This window comes from Hyla sarda, chromosome 1, assembly GCF_029499605.1.
Source record: "Hyla sarda isolate aHylSar1 chromosome 1, aHylSar1.hap1, whole genome shotgun sequence".
In the NCBI taxonomy this organism is placed as follows: domain Eukaryota; kingdom Metazoa; phylum Chordata; class Amphibia; order Anura; family Hylidae; genus Hyla; species Hyla sarda.
In genome coordinates this window covers 157,729,442-157,745,628 of record NC_079189.1, presented here as the reverse complement: position 1 = coordinate 157,745,628, position 16,187 = coordinate 157,729,442, and the positions used below count along the sequence as shown (strand labels likewise).

General features: G+C 50.4%; 1 protein-coding gene across 6 annotated transcripts in view; it reads right to left on the bottom strand.

Moving 5' to 3' along the window:
* The window catches only part of ELF2 (E74 like ETS transcription factor 2), a 100,635-nt gene extending 87,085 nt beyond the window's left edge, over positions 1-13,550 (bottom strand). For 2 of the 6 annotated variants that reach the window (XM_056563233.1, XM_056563238.1), the window contains exon 1: positions 12,727-12,954. The gene's annotated coding sequence lies outside the window, so the exon portion shown is untranslated. Of the gene's footprint in view, positions 1-12,726; positions 12,955-13,531 lie in introns of those variants that run through there. The other 4 variants (XM_056563213.1, XM_056563228.1, XM_056563220.1 and 1 more) reach the window with 3 other exon arrangements.
* Positions 13,551-16,187: the final 2,637 nt, after the last annotated feature.

Below are 16,187 nucleotides of genomic sequence, written 5' to 3'. Positions count from 1 at the left end.
ATTTTTTAAATGGGAAAAGGGGGCGATTCAAACCTTTATTAGGGAAGGGGTTAAATCACATTGAACTTTTTTTTTATTTTAATTTTTTTTACACCATTTTTTAGTCCCCTTAGGGAACTATTACATGAAATAGCATAGCACTGCTCAGTGTTATCGGCGCTCTGCTACTCCAGCCTGCTGAGCAGCCATGGAGCAGCAGATCACCGATCGGACAGAAAGGAAGCAGGTAGGGACCCCTCCCCCGTCCTCTCAGCTGTTCGGGATGCCGCAATTTCACTGCGGCAGTCCTGAACAGCCCGACTGAGCTGTCGGGATACTTATACTTTCACTTTCGACGCGGCGATTAACTTTGATCCCCGTGTCTAAAGGGTTAATGCGGGGCATCACCACGATTGGTGATGTCCAGCATTAGACACGGGTCCTGGCGGCTATCACCCAGCTATGACGCCGGGTCCGCCCATGATCCCAGCGTCATAGCAGGGGAGCGGACCAGGGCATACAGGTACACCCTTTTTCCCCCACAGGTTAAAGAGGACCTATCACCTCTCCTGAAGAACAGGGCACTGTCCGATAAAAAAACTTTTTCTATGTTGTACATCTTGGCAAAACATTAACCTTTCTAATATACTTCATAAGAAAATATTATGCTTTTATACTTCATAGAAATCAGGGCTTATAAAATCATCGCTTTGTCCAAGCTGAAGCACAGACATGTACAAAGTTCAGTATGGGAGGGTGGGCTAACACTCTTCTACCTGATAGGACAGGAGAGAGCACAGAGGAGTGCTATCCGACAGGAGAGAGCACAGAGGAGTGCTATCCGACAGGAGAGAGCACAGAGGAGTGCTATCCGACAGGAGAGAGCACAGAGGAGTGCTATCAGACAGGAGAGAGCACAGAGGAGTGCTATCAGACAGGAGAGAGCACAGAGGAGTGCTATCAGACAGGAGAGAGCACAGAGGAGTCCTATCAGACAGGAGAGAGCACGGGGGAGTCCTATCAGACAGGAGAGAGCACAGAGGAGTTCTATCAGACAGGAGAGAGTACAGAGGAGTACTATCATACAGGAGAGAGCACAGGGCAGTACTATCAGACAGGAGAGAGCACAGAGGAGTGCTATCAGACAGGAGAGAGTACAGAGGAGTACTAGCCCACCCTCACTTACTGCACTTTGTCTATGCCTGTGCTCCAGCTTGGACAAAGCCATGATTTTATAAGACATGATTTCTATAAACCGGAAAATACATTTTCTTATGAAGTATATTAGAAAGGTTAATGTTTTGCCAAGATGTAAAACATATCAAAAGTTTTTGTATCTGACAGTGCCCATTTAAAATCTCAATAATCAACATTTTCAAAACTACATGCGAATGCCAAATTTTAACCACACCCTTTGAAAAACAGTTTGTTAGGCTGGGTTCACACTACGTTTTTCCCATACGGGAGCGCATACGGCAGGGGGGAGCTAAAACCTTGCGCTCCCGTATACCTTTCTATGTGCTCCCGTATGTCATTCATTTCAATGAGCCGGCCGGAGTGAAACGTTCGGTCCGGTCGGCTCATTTTTGCGCCGTATGCGCTTTTACGACCGGACCTCAAACCGTGGTTGACCACAGTTTTAGGTCCGGTTGTAAAAGCGCATACGGCGCAAAAATGAGCCGACCGGACCGAACGTTTCACTCCGGTCGGCTCATTGAAATGAATGACATACGGGAGCGCATACGAAGGCATACGGGAGCGCGAGGTTTTAGCTCCCCCCTGCCGTATGCGCTCCCGTATGGGAGAAAACATAGTGTGAACCCACCCTTAGTGTATCAGTGCAGGAAAAACGAGCTATTCCCACAGAGTCTAGAAAAGTGTTTGCCAATTGGTGTGCCTTCAGCTGTTGCAAAACTACAACTCCAAGCATGCCCAGACAACCTAAGGCATGCTGGGAGTTCTAGTTTTGCAACAGCCGGAGGCACTCTGGTTGGAAATAAAAATGGTCACAAACAAAAAAACTGGCTTTCAAGTTACCTACACATATAGACTATAACAAACTTGCATCATGCTTTGCAAGAATGCTTCAATTCTATTAAACTGTGGCCATCTTCCACCTTAGGGTGCGTTCACGCGCTATTACTGGCAGCGGGTTGCCTGCTGTGGGAAACTCACTGTGAGTTACGCTACCATTCATTTGGATGGGTCCGCGGACAGTCCACAAATCTGACACTATTGCGGACTGTCTGTGGACCCACTTAAATCAATGGTAGCGTAACTCGCAGCAGGATTCCCGCAGCGGGCAACCCGCTGCCAGTAATAGCGTGTGAACAGTGTTTTTCCAAACAGTGTCTCCAACTGTTGTAGAACTACAACTCCCAGCATGCCCAAACAGCCAAAGGCTACCTACACAGAGCAGCTGAACACCAATTGTGCAATTCTCAGAAAACTCATGATGGTTAACAAACATCCCTACCCAAGCAACTAGGATGACTAGGTGCAATCCGTCTAAACATACATATTTGGTAGTAAAGTTCTTTAAATGGGTCTTGTAAACAGAAACAGTGTTCCTGCGATTTTCTGCACTTAGCAATTCGGAGAATATAGATCCATTTTTTTTATTTCCTCCCTTAGTTACTACCTCCCACACGGCTTCACTTCACCATAGAGAGCTGGCAGGAAGTGATCAAGTCACTTCCCCCCCCCCTCAGTCCGAGGCACTGTTGGTAGGGAGCGTGCCTGTGCCATTCATCTGGACCGCCGTAGACGCTGCAGCGATGTGGGAAGCCGGGCCGAGCCTTCATGTGAGCCGCTGATCACCTGATTTTGCCAAGGCCAAAATTGAAATATCGCAATTCGCAATAATCTCGACTCGATACAGTGCAGGCCTATTGCAGATTATGATAAATCTACACAAAATCATGCAGAAAATGTGAATGTTAAAATAAAAAAAATTACTGTACTTAAAATCCATATGTGAATTTAGCTGCGGATCCACGCAAAACCTGCAACACTGTGGGGGCGAATTTCTTAAGTGGGGTGTGGGTGAACGATTTTGATACACCTTGTGTGATAGTAATGTGTATGTGCAATTTACTAAATAGTTGCATAGCGTGTGATTAAAATGGTGCTACCGTGTTTCCCCGAAAATAGGCCCTAGTTGGATTATCAGGGTGGGCTACAATATAAGCCCTACCCCGAAAATAAGACCTAGGCCAGTGGTCTCCAACCTGCGGACCTCCAGATGTTGCAAATGTTTGCAACATCTGGGAGGTCCGCAGGTTGAAGACCACTGACCTAGACAATGCCCAGGCTGCAAATATTAAAAAACAAACTTTAACTTACCTTCATCCTCCGTTCCCCCATTGCTAAGGAACCGGCCTCACTGTTCTCCGCTGTTCTCGCTGCGGTCCTGGGGATGGGAACGTCACAGAGCCTTCAGCCTATCACCGGCCGCAGCGATGTCCCGCCTCGGCCGATGATAGGCTAAGCCCACTGTGATGTAAGAATCAGGCCGGCTTCTTACATGACAGTCGGCTCAGCCTATCATCGGCAAAGGTGGGACATCCCTGTGGCCGGTGATAGGCTGAAGGCTCTGTGACGTCCCAACACCAGGAAGCAGCGAGAACAGCGGAGAACAGTGAGGCCGGTTCCTTAGCAACGGGGGAACGGAGGATGAAGGCAAGTTAAAGTTTGTTTTCTAATATTTGCAGCCCGGGCACAGGAATACAAAGTACAACGGAGCGGCTGATAATTATTTGGCAGGGGGGGGGGGAAGAGAAGCTGCGCTCGCGGGTGACAAACGATTAGTACCCCGATGTGGGGTGAAGCACTGGGCTGATAAACCGGCGGGGGGGGGGGGAAAGGGACGTTGGGGGGCAGAGCTGCGCCCCTCACATGATGATAATGGGGGGGGGGTGTAAATACCGTGGAACCGCCATGTTGTTCAATGTACATAAGGTACCGTAAATAAATAAGCCCTACCCTGAAAATAAGCCCTAGTGTGTTTTTTGTGACTAAAATTAATATAAGACCCGGTCTTATTTTCGGAGAAACACGGTAGTACTTTTTTTATTTTTTTATTTTTTTTTTATGACTTTACTTTGTATGGGTTCTCCTTGGCAACTTTTTTGCCCACCAGGTCTGGGCTGGTGTAGATGTGCGACGAATTGAGGGCTTTGCAACAAGCCACACATGATAAATTCATGACCACTGAAAAGTTAACCAGCCGTAAAATAGCTACACAATTTCAGAAAAAGCATCTAAAGCAAAAGTCGCTAAGAAACATTTCTAAACCGCAACAATTGTGCAACAAATCAGCACCTCAAAAAACATGGCACAACCAACCATACATTCCCCCCTGTAAATGTTCCTACTAAAGCCTGTAGAGAAAATTTGCAACAAAGTATATCAGCAACATAAACTGACTGCAGACAAACTCCACACTGATTTTTTTATTTTTCCATAGTGTGTGAAAGATTAAAATGTCTAATCACGGGGGTGGGCAGGGGGTTGTTGGAGGGCCGAACTCTGGGACCCCTGTGATCTCCTGCACTGCACTCTTGCTCTCCCCACAGACAGAGTGTGTCAACCCCCCACACTTCATGTATCTCTATGGCAGAGCCAGAGATACCCGAACGCTGTATGCCTGGCTCACCCATAGAGATACATGGAGGGGGGGCATGTTGGCCGCTGCTTTGCGGTCGGACCCCCTGCGATCAGACACTTATCCCTTTTCCTTTGGATTGTGGATAAATTGTCCTGCACGATAGTACTCCTTTAAAATGATTTACTCAGTGTGAAGGTATCTGAACTGCTAGAAAGGGAGGTACTGGCACCAGGACAGAGACCGGCCACAAGTTATATAAGGGAGGTCCTAAATGTGCAAAACACAGATGAGCAGCCTTATGACTGGGTTTACATGGTGAGGTTTTTAGCATTAAAGGGGTGACAGCTGTCACGCCCCCTCCCATAGACTTGCATCAAGGGGGCAGTGCGTGATGTCATGAGGGGGCGGGGCTATGGCGTCACGAGCTCCCGGCGCCGGCTACAGTTTGTTCCAAATGCTGAGCAGCGGAGTACCCCTTTAAGGCTAAGTTCACATCAAGATTGTGCCTCCAAGACATGTATACGTCAGGAAACTGTCAAAATGATATGTCATCATATCTGTGCTCAGACCCCAGGCCCCATTCATTTCAAGGGCCGAGTGTAGTCAGCTAGTGACTACGTTCAGGTCATTTCCAGAGCATATAACATTTTGACTAGAAACGCGGCTTGCAAGCGGATCCGTTGGAAGAATGGCCCAAATGTAGTCACTAGCTGACTACACAGGATCAATAAAAAATGAATGAGGCCCGTGTCTATCCGAGCCCGTCGGCATGTCATTTTCCTGACGTATCTGGGTCTCTGAGGCACCTCGCGATGTGAGGGAGGCCTTACATGTTTTTATGGCAGTGCTTGTAAACTTTTTAGTTTTTGGATGTTTCACCTGCAGTAAAATATATTACACTGCATTTAAAAAGCAAAAAAATTAAATAAAAATGCATAAAGAAAAAGACTAGAGCCGTATCTGTGTGCAACAACCACCCTGTTCATGGATGATAGGCGAGCTGTGTGTTCACTGGTATTCTGCACCTGCACAGACTTCCTCCTATAACATTGAGGCCTCTGTGCATCCTGTTGGTCGCTGGTATTTGCACCTGCCCTTGTATTAGTCAGTCTGGCTATTTTTCTGTGTATTTAGGTCAATTTGTTTGTATTTTTCATATCTTATTAATAATGATACTGCCTCCCCAAAAGAACCTGATTTCTGTCTAATTGTTAGAATAACATAATGTATCGCAATAAAACACCTGAAACCCTTTGCAGGGAGTTCTTTCCATCTACACATCCCATAACTGGCACAGCGGGATCTGTCAACAATATTGTGTTCACTCTCTACAGCACTGCCCCTAGTAGTGTGGGTCTCTAGTCATCACAGCACTCTCTACAGCACTGCCCCTAGTAGTGTGGGTCTCTAGTCATCACAGCACTCTCTACAGCACTGCCCCTAGTAGTGTGGGTCTCTAGTCATCACAGCACTCTCTACAGCACTGCCCCTAGTAGTGTGGGTCTCTAGTCAACACAGCACTCTCTACAGCACTGCCCCTAGTAGTGTGGGTCTCTAGTCAACACAGCACTCTCTACAGCACTGCCCCTAGTAGTGTGGGTCTCTAGTCATCCCAGCACTCTCTACAGCACTGCCCCTAGTAGTGTGGGTCTCTAGTCATCCCAGCACTCTCTACAGCACTGCCCCTAGTAGTGTGGGTCTCTAGTCATCCCAGCACTCTCTACAGCACTGCCCCTAGTAGTGTGGGTCTCTAGTCATCCCAGCACTCTCTACAGCACTGCCCCTAGTAGTGTGGGTCTCTAGTCATCACAGCACTCTCTACAGCACTGCCCCTAGTAGTGTGGGTCTCTAGTCATCCCAGCACTCTCTACAGCACTGCCCCTAGTAGTGTGGGTCTCTAGTCATCCCAGCACTCTCTACAGCACTGCCCCTAGTAGTGTGGGTCTCTAGTCATCCCAGCACTCTCTACAGCACTGCCCCTAGTAGTGTGGGTCTCTAGTCATCACAGCACTCTCTACAGCACTGCCCCTAGTAGTGTGGGTCTCTAGTCATCACAGCACTCTCTACAGCACTGCCCCTAGTAGTGTGGGTCTCTAGTCATCCCAGCACTCTCTACAGCACTGCCCCTAGTAGTGTGGGTCTCTAGTCATCCCAGCACTCTCTACAGCACTGCCCCTAGTAGTGTGGGTCTCTAGTCATCCCAGCACTCTCTACAGCACTGCCCCTAGTAGTGTGGGTCTCTAGTCATCCCAGCACTCTCTACAGCACTGCCCCTAGTATTGTGGGTCTCTAGTCATCACAGCACTCTCTAAAGCACTGCCCCTAGTAGTGTGGGTCTCTAGTCATCACAGCACTCTCTACAGCACTGCCCCTAGTAGTGTGGGTCTCTAGTCATCACAGCACTCTCTACAGCACTGCCCCTAGTAGTGTGGGTCTCTAGTCATCACAGCACTCTCTACAGCACTGCCCCTAGTAGTGTGGGTCTCTAGTCATCACAGCACTCTCTACAGCACTGCCCCTAGTAGTGTGGGTCTCTAGTCATCCCAGCACTCTCTACAGCACTGCCCCTACTAGTGTGGGTCTCTAGTCATCCCAGCACTCTCTACAGCACTGCCCCTAGTAGTGTGGGTCTCTAGTCATCACAGCACTCTCTACAGCACTGCCCCTAGTAGTGTGGGTCTCTAGTCATCACAGCACTCTCTACAGCACTGCCCCTATTAGTGTGGGTCTCTAGTCATCACAGCACTCTCTACAGCACTGCCCCTAGTAGTGTGGGTCTCTAGTCATCCCAGCACTCTCTACAGCACTGCCCCTAGTAGTGTGGGTCTCTAGTCATCACAGCACTCTCTACAGCACTGCCCCTAGTAGTGTGGGTCTCTAGTCATCCCAGCACTCTCTACAGCACTGCCCCTAGTAGTGTGGGTCTCTAGTCATCCCAGCACTCTCTACAGCACTGCCCCTAGTAGTGTGGGTCTCTAGTCATCACAGCACTCTCTACAGCACTGCCCCTAGTAGTGTGGGTCTCTAGTCATCACAGCACTCTCTACAGCACTGCCCCTAGTAGTGTGGGTCTCTAGTCATCACAGCACTCTCTACAGCACTGCCCCTAGTAGTGTGGGTCTCTAGTCATCACAGCACTCTCTACAGCACTGCCCCTAGTAGTGTGGGTCTCTAGTCATCCCAGCACTCTCTACAGCACTGCTCCTAGTAGTGTGGGTCTCTAGTAATCCCAGCACTCTCTACAGCACTGCCCCTAGTAGTGTGGGTCTCTAGTAATCCCAGCACTCTCTACAGCACTGCCCCTAGTAGTGTGGGTCTCTAGTAATCCCAGCAGTCTCTACAGCACTGCATCTAGTAGTGTGGGTCTCTAGTCATCACAGCAGTCTCTACAGCACTGCCCCTAGTAGTGTGGGTCTCTAGTAATCCCAGCACTCTCTACAGCACTTCCCCTAGTAGTGTGGGTCTCTAGACAGCACATTATATCTCTGGACACTCTCCATGGCACTATTCTTAGTAGTCTGGGTCTCTAGACAGCACAGCATGCCCTATGGCACTGCCCCTAGTAGTGTGGGTCTCTAGGCAGCACATTAGATCTCTGGGCATTCTCTATGGCACTGCCCCTAGTAGTGTGAGTCTCTAGGAAGCACATAAGATCTCTGGGCACTCTCCATGGCACTGCCCCTAGTAGTGTGGGTCTCTAGGCAGCACATTAGATCTCTGGGCATTCCCTATGGCACTGCCCCTAGTAGTGTGGGTCTCTAGGCAGCACATTATATCTCTGGGCACTCTCCATGGCACTGCCCCTAGTAGTGTGGGTCTCTAGGCAGCACATTAGATCTCTGGGCACTCTCCATGGCACTGCCCCTAGTAGTGTGGGTCTCTAGGCAGCACATTATATCTCTGGGCACTCTCCATGGCACTGCCGTAGTAGTGTGGGTCTCTAGGCAGCACATTATATCTCTAGACACTCTCCATGGCACTGCCCCTAGTAGTGTGGGTCTCTAGGCAGCACATTAGATCTCTGGGCACTCTCCATGGCACTGCCCCTAGTAGTGTGGGTCTCTAGGCAGCACATATCTCTGGGCACTCTCCATGGCACTGCCCTTAATAGTATGGGTCTCTAGGCAGCACATTATATCTCTGGGCACTCTCCATGGCACTGCCGTAGTAGTGTGGGTCTCTAGGCAGCACATTATATCTCTAGACACTCTCCATGGCACTGCCCCTAGTAGTGTGGGTCACTAGACAGCACATTATATCTCTGGGCATTCTGCATGGCACTGCCCCTAGTAGTGTGGGTCTCTAGACAGCACATTAGATCTCTGGGCACTCTCCATGGCACTGCCCCTAGTAGTGTGGGTCTCTAGTCAGCACATTATATCTCTGGGCACTCTCCATGGCACTGCCCCTAGTAGTGTGGGTCTCTAGGCAGCACATTATATCTCTGGGCACTCTCCATGGCACTGCCCCTAGTAGTGTGGGTCTCTAGGCAGCACATTATATCTCTGGGCACTCTCCATGGCACTGCCCTTAATAGTATGGGTCTCTAGGCAGCACATTATATCTCTGGGCACTCTCCATGGCACTGCCCCTAGTAGTGTGGGTCTCTAGGCAGCACATTATATCTCTGGGCACTCTCCACGGCACTGCCCTTAATAGTATGGGTCTCTAGGCAGCACATTATATCTCTGGGCACTCTCCATGGCACTGCCCCTAGTAGTGTGGGTCTCTAGGCAGCACATTCGATCTCTGGGCATTCTGCATGGCACTGCCCCTAGTAGTGTGGGTCTCTAGGCAGCACATTAGATCTCTGGGCACTCTCCATGGCACTGCCCCTAGTAGTGTGGGTCTCTAGGCAGCACATTATATCTCTGGGCACTCTCCATGGCACTGCCCCTAGTAGTGTGGGTCTCTAGGCAGCACATTAGATCTCTGGGCACTCTCCATGGCACTGCCCCTAGTAGTGTGGGTCCCTAGGCAGCACATTATATCTCTGGGCACTCTCCATGGCACTGCCCCTAGTAGTGTGGGTCTCTAGGCAGCACATTCGATCTCTGGGCATTCTGCATGGCACTGCCCCTAGTAGTGTGGGTCTCTAGGCAGCACATTAGATCTCTGGGCACTCTCCATGGCACTGCCCCTAGTAGTGTGGGTCTCTAGGCAGCACATTATATCTCTGGGCACTCTCCATGGCACTGCCCCTAGTAGTGTGGGTCTCTAGGCAGCACATTATATCTCTGTGCACTCTCCATGGCACTGCCCCTAGTAGTGTGGGTCTCTAGGCAGTACATTATATCTCTGGGCACTCTCCATGGCACTGCCCCTAGTTGTGTGGGTCCCTAGGCAGCACATTATATCTCTGGGCACTCTCCATGGCACTGCCCCTAATAGTATGGGTCTCTAGGCAGCACATTAGATCTCTGGGCACTCTCCATGGCACTGCCCTAGTAGTGTGGGTCTCTAGGCAGCACATTAGATCTCTGGGCACTCTCCATGGCACTGCCCCTAGTAGTGTGGGTCCCTAGGCAGCACATTATATCTCTGGGCACTCTCCATGGCACTGCCCCTAGTAGTGTGGGTCCCTAGGCAGCACATTATATCTCTGGGCACTCTCCATGGCACTGCCCCTAGTAGTGTGGGTCTCTATGCAGCACATTAAATCTCTGGGCACTGCCCCTAGTAGTGTGGGTCCCTAGGCAGCACATTATATCTCTGGGCACTCTCCATGGCACTGCCCCTAGTAGTGTGGGTCTCTAGGCAGCACATTAGATCTCTGGGCACTCTCCATGGCACTGCCCCTAGTAGTGTGGGTCTCTAGGCAGCACATTAGATCTCTGGGCACTCTCCATGGCACTGCCCTAGTAGTGTGTGTCCCTAGGCAGCACATTATATCTCTGGGCACTCTCCATGGCACTGCCCCTAGTAGTGTGGGTCTCTAGGCAGCACATTCGATCTCTGGGCATTCTGCATGGCACTGCCCCTAGTAGTGTGGGTCTCTAGGCAGCACATTAGATCTCTGGGCACTCTCCATGGCACTGCCCCTAGTAGTGTGGGTCTCTAGGCAGCACATTATATCTCTGGGCACTCTCCATGGCACTGCCCCTAGTAGTGTGGGTCTCTAGGCAGCACATTATATCTCTGGGCATTCTGCATGGCACTGCCCCTAGTAGTGTGGGTCTCTAGGCAGCACATTATATCTCTGGGCACTCTCCATGGCACTGCCCCTAGTAGTGTGGGTCCCTAGGCAGCACATTATATCTCTGGGCACTCTCCATGGCACTGCCCCTAGTAGTGTGGGTCTCTAGGCAGCACATTCGATCTCTGGGCATTCTGCATGGCACTGCCCCTAGTAGTGTGGGTCTCTAGGCAGCACATTAGATCTCTGGGCACTCTCCATGGCACTGCCCCTAGTAGTGTGGGTCTCTAGGCAGCACATTATATCTCTGGGCACTCTCCATGGCACTGCCCCTAGTAGTGTGGGTCTCTAGGCAGCACATTATATCTCTGGGCATTCTGCATGGCACTGCCCCTAGTAGTGTGGGTCTCTAGGCAGCACATTATATCTCTGGGCACTCTCCATGGCACTGCCCCTAGTAGTGTGGGTCCCTAGGCAGCACATTATATCTCTGGGCACTCTCCATGGCACTGCCCCTAGTAGTGTGGGTCTCTAGGCAGCACATTCGATCTCTGGGCATTCTGCATGGCACTGCCCCTAGTAGTGTGGGTCTCTAGGCAGCACATTAGATCTCTGGGCACTCTCCATGGCACTGCCCCTAGTAGTGTGGGTCTCTAGGCAGCACATTATATCTCTGGGCACTCTCCATGGCACTGCCCCTAGTAGTGTGGGTCTCTAGGCAGCACATTATATCTCTGGGCATTCTGCATGGCACTGCCCCTAGTAGTGTGGGTCCCTAGGCAGCACATTATATCTCTGGGCACTCTCCATGGCACTGCCCCTAGTAGTGTGGGTCCCTAGGCAGCACATTATATCTCTGAGCACTCTCCATGGCACTGCCCTAGTAGTGTGGGTCTCTAGGCAGTACATTATATCTCTGGGCACTCTCCATGGCACTGCCCTAGTAGTGTGGGTCCCTAGGCAGCACATTATATCTCTGGGCACTCTCCATGGCACTGCCCTAGTAGTGTGGGTCTCTAGGCAGCACATTATATCTCTGGGCACTCTCCATGGCACTGCCCTAGTAGTGTGGGTCTCTAGGCAGCACATTATATCTCTGGGCACTCTCCATGGCACTGCCCTAGTAGTGTGGGTCTCTAGGCAGCACATTATATCTCTGGGCATTCTCCATGGCACTGCCCCTAGTAGTGTGGGTCCCTAGGCAGCACATTATATCTCTGGGCACTCTCCATGGCACTGCCCTAGTAGTGTGGGTCTCTAGGCAGTACATTATATCTCTGGGCACTCTCCATGGCACTGCCCTAGTAGTGTGGGTCCCTAGGCAGCACATTATATCTCTGAGCACTCTCCATGGCACTGCCCTAGTAGTGTGGGTCTCTAGGCAGTACACAGACATGGCAGGCCCTGTTAATGTAAAAAGCGAAAGTAGAAGAAAGACTAGAAACAAGTGATCAGCAGAAGTGACAGCAAACTTCAGGGTCGGCGCTGTCACATGATGCCCTAGACGCAGTGCAGTCCGGCCTGTAGTGCCCGTATGCTGCCAGCCACACAGGGGGCATTGAGCGCCAGGCACCCTACCCCCGGGGAGGGATCACTGCTCCTCTCCCGGGCTTTCTCCTCCCATGCACACTGGACTGGCTTCCATAACAAACATGTAGGCCCCAATGACACCAGGCACAGCTACCCACCCCCACCAGCCAAGGCTGCTCTCCCAGCGCGCAGGATGGCAGGCGGCGAGGGGCTGCCATGGAGGGAGAGGGACCCCCGGTATGTTAACCCTTCCAGCGCGGCAGGGGGGCGCCATGCACAGGGGGATTGTAGGGCAAGGGCACCATAAGCCATGGGATAAGCCGGGCAAAGAGGCGACTGGGGCAGGAGCCCGTACCCCACATCACCGCTGCCATCATGCCCTGCTCTCCCGTGTGGGCACCATTCAGGCGGGTATGATGCCAGGTAGATGGGGCGGAGGGCGGCGCTCGATGCCCGGGCAGGGCACTCTTACCTTGCTCGGAATGAGGTCCCAGGGCACGGAGCTGCTGCTGCCGCTGGAGAGTGGGGGTGGCAGCGGTGACAACATACGGAGTGTGAGAGGCAGGGAGGAGGGGATGACACAGAATGGAGATCCACAGCGAGCGTGTCACAAGGGGAGGAGGAGGAGGGACTAGGGCAGCGCGCACACCGTGCGTGTCAGGGCGGCAGCCGGGCACCGGAGCCGTCACCCGTATACACGGAGAGCCAGCACTGCTGTGGTAGGGTACGTTACATGCCACCATGCATTCTCTGCCATGTACAGTACACAACTTCTCCCGCCGTCTAGTGCACGGGTCACTGGAACGTCCGCTCACTAATCCTATTGCGACAGCGCGTCACTTTCCTTGGCAGAAAAATGACACAAAGTAACAAAACCGATGCTATAAAATAGAGTCGCAGGCAGTGATGGAGCGTGGCTTATTAGGGTGTGGCTTGTGCTGGGGCGGGGTCTGCGGAGTAAACATTTATACCCCCCCACTACAGCTTATAGCAATGGTTTCCAACCAGGGTGCCTCCAGCTGTTGCAAAACTACAACTACCAGCATGCCCGGACAGCCGAAGGCTGTCCGGGCATGCTGGGAGTTGTAGTTTTGCAACAGCTGGAGGCGCCCTGGTTGGGAAACACTGGCTCTTAGTATAATAGGCATGCAAGTATTTACTACAAGGGAACAGTTCACACACACGTTTCTATCGTCTCAAAGGTCGGGAAAACGCATTATGTTTTGATCACTAATGCAGCTGTTTTGTGAGGGCAGTTTTGACAGGTGAAATGTCACCTGTGAAGTCGCCATAAAAACGCCTGCTTTTCCGCGATAAAACCAAAAATTGTTTCCTCCAAAATGTGCTTAAAATACAAAAGAAATACACCGGGGGAGATTTATCAAAACCTGTCCAGAGGAAAAGTTGCTGAGTTGCCCCTAGCAACCAATCAGATCGCTTCTTTCATTTTTGAAAAGGCCTCTGCAAAATGAAAGTAGTGATCTGATTGGTTGCTATGGGCAACTCGGCAACTTTTCCTCTGGATTCTTTGATAAATCTCCCCCAGTGTGTGAACCCAGCCTAAGGCCTTATGCACATTTTATTTTATCCAGATTCTGATGTAAGGGTTCTGCTTCAGGCTATGTTCACATGGCGGAATTTCGCTGCAGCAGAGTCCCATTGATTTCAATGAAATTCTGCTGCACTGTGGATACGGCGGAATTCACGATTCCGGTCTGCGCAGAAAGAATAGACATGTCTGTTCTTTCTGCGGTTTCCGTTTGGAAGTGCATTGCCGTCTATGAACAGTCCTAGCGCCCATCAGAATGTTCAAATGTGTGGAATGTTCGCCCGTGTTTTCCGGGTGGACGTTCTGCACATTTTCGGCTGTGTGAACATGGCCTTAGAGTTCAGCCTGTAAACGGCAACCGCCTAGAGCACCCTCTTGATGGGGGCACCACTCTGCCCGCTGCAATAAAGGTAGTAGCCAGCCAGTATCTGAAGTACCTGCAGAATCTGCACTCTTCAGCCTGATGGGAGAGCGCAGTGCCACCTCCGAGACAGACAGGCAAGTCAGGTCCGTTCAGCATCCTGACATCGCGCGCCTCCATACATCTGCCCCAACACCTGCCCCATTGCCCCCCCCCCCCCCCCCCCCGCCAGCGCGATCATGTCTGCTTCGGAGCACAGTCATGATCACTGATGACCTCTGTCTCCTCCCCTCCGCCACCGCTCAGGCTATAGAGGACAATAATGGCACTACATAAGGAGAAGGTATGTTACAGTGTGTCACCCCAGGTGGCCTGTGATTGGAGGACAGCAGGGTGAAAAGTAGTCACTGTGCTGGATCACAGAAAGCTAAGAGAGAGTCGTCTCAGAAGAACAGAAAGAAGGTTATAGACAAGCATTTTAAAGGAGGAGAAGCGCCGTATGGTAATTCCTGTTTTCCCGGATTTAATCCACTACTTTACAAGTCCTGGTCTGACCCTGAGTCTAATGACCTGAACTAACAGCATCATAGATCATTGCGAGCCATTCAATCCGCAGTCCTGCCAGGACTTGTGCCCATAATATGGACATAAAATGCTCCTGTTTTACACTTGTGTGAATCCAATGCTGCTTATAGGATCCATTCAGAGCACGGCTTCAACAAGTCATATTTCATATTTAGATCCAAAAGATCAATATTAGAGATGAGCGAACTTACAGTAAATTCGATTCGTCACGAACTTCTCGGCTCGGCGGTTGCTGACTTTTCCTGCATTAATTAGTTCAGCTTTCCGGTGCTCCTGTGGGCTGGAAAAGGTGGATACATTCCTAGGAAAGAGTCTCCTAGGACTGTATCCACCTTTTCCAGCCCACCGGAGCAGCTGAAAGCTGAACTAATATATGCAGGAAAAGTCAGCAACCGCCGAGCCGAGAAGTTCGTGACGAATCGAATTTACTGTGAGTTCGCTCATCTCAAATCAATATGATAAATCCCAACATCCCAAGCTCTTCATTAACATAATTATATATCCTAGATGAAGGAATTACCCGCAACATGTAGATGTAGGACTTACCTTTCCTAAATATCCTCTTTGTGTCATCCTGACACCTGACTGGAGGACCGCACCGTGCAAGGATTGATCGTAGTCTGGAACTATAGGTTTGTTATGGGAGTCATACACAGAGTATCCTACAGTTCCTCACCACTGTCCTCTTCTATTTCCAGAGCTTTTCCTGCAGGACTACTCCTGATACTTTGGCAGCGAGAGAGATGAGATGCAGTGACATCAGCATACCCACCTGCAAAGACTCACAGACTGCAAGTCTGAAGGCAGAACAGCCCTATTCATCAGTGAAATGGAGCTGAGGAAGTAATGTTGTTATTTATTTGGCCACAATACTTGTATAGCGATCACTAAGGGGACACCATTACTTAGAGGAGGAATACAAAGGGGGCACCAATGCTAAGCAGAAGCATTAAGGGGTTTATCACCTCTTAAAAACTTTGGGGCCCTTATGCTGTGTGGGAGCACTAAGGGGCATTGATGCTAAGGGGGTATTAAAGAAGCGCCACTACTTAGTGGGGAGCACTAGGGGGCGCACTACTACTATGAGGGCACTATTACCATCTAGTACACTGAGATGAATTGTGATGCCATGGTATTTTATGTCAGATGGAGAAAGAATATGAAAGTGAAGGACAGTAAACTATCAGCCATAGTGATTGTAATCACTTATATAAGGTCCACAGGGTGAGTATACTCTGCAGAGGGCCGATGTATTACTGGCATGGTACTGTGGTATTATTGGTTATATTTTGGAACAACTTTCTACAAGAAATGTGTTTGTGGGAATTTTTGCCCATTCATCCAGAAGAACATTTGTGACATCAGACAGTGATGTTGGACAAGAGAGGATCTGGCTCACAAAGGGATTGATGGGGTTGAGGTCAAGGTTCTGTGCAGG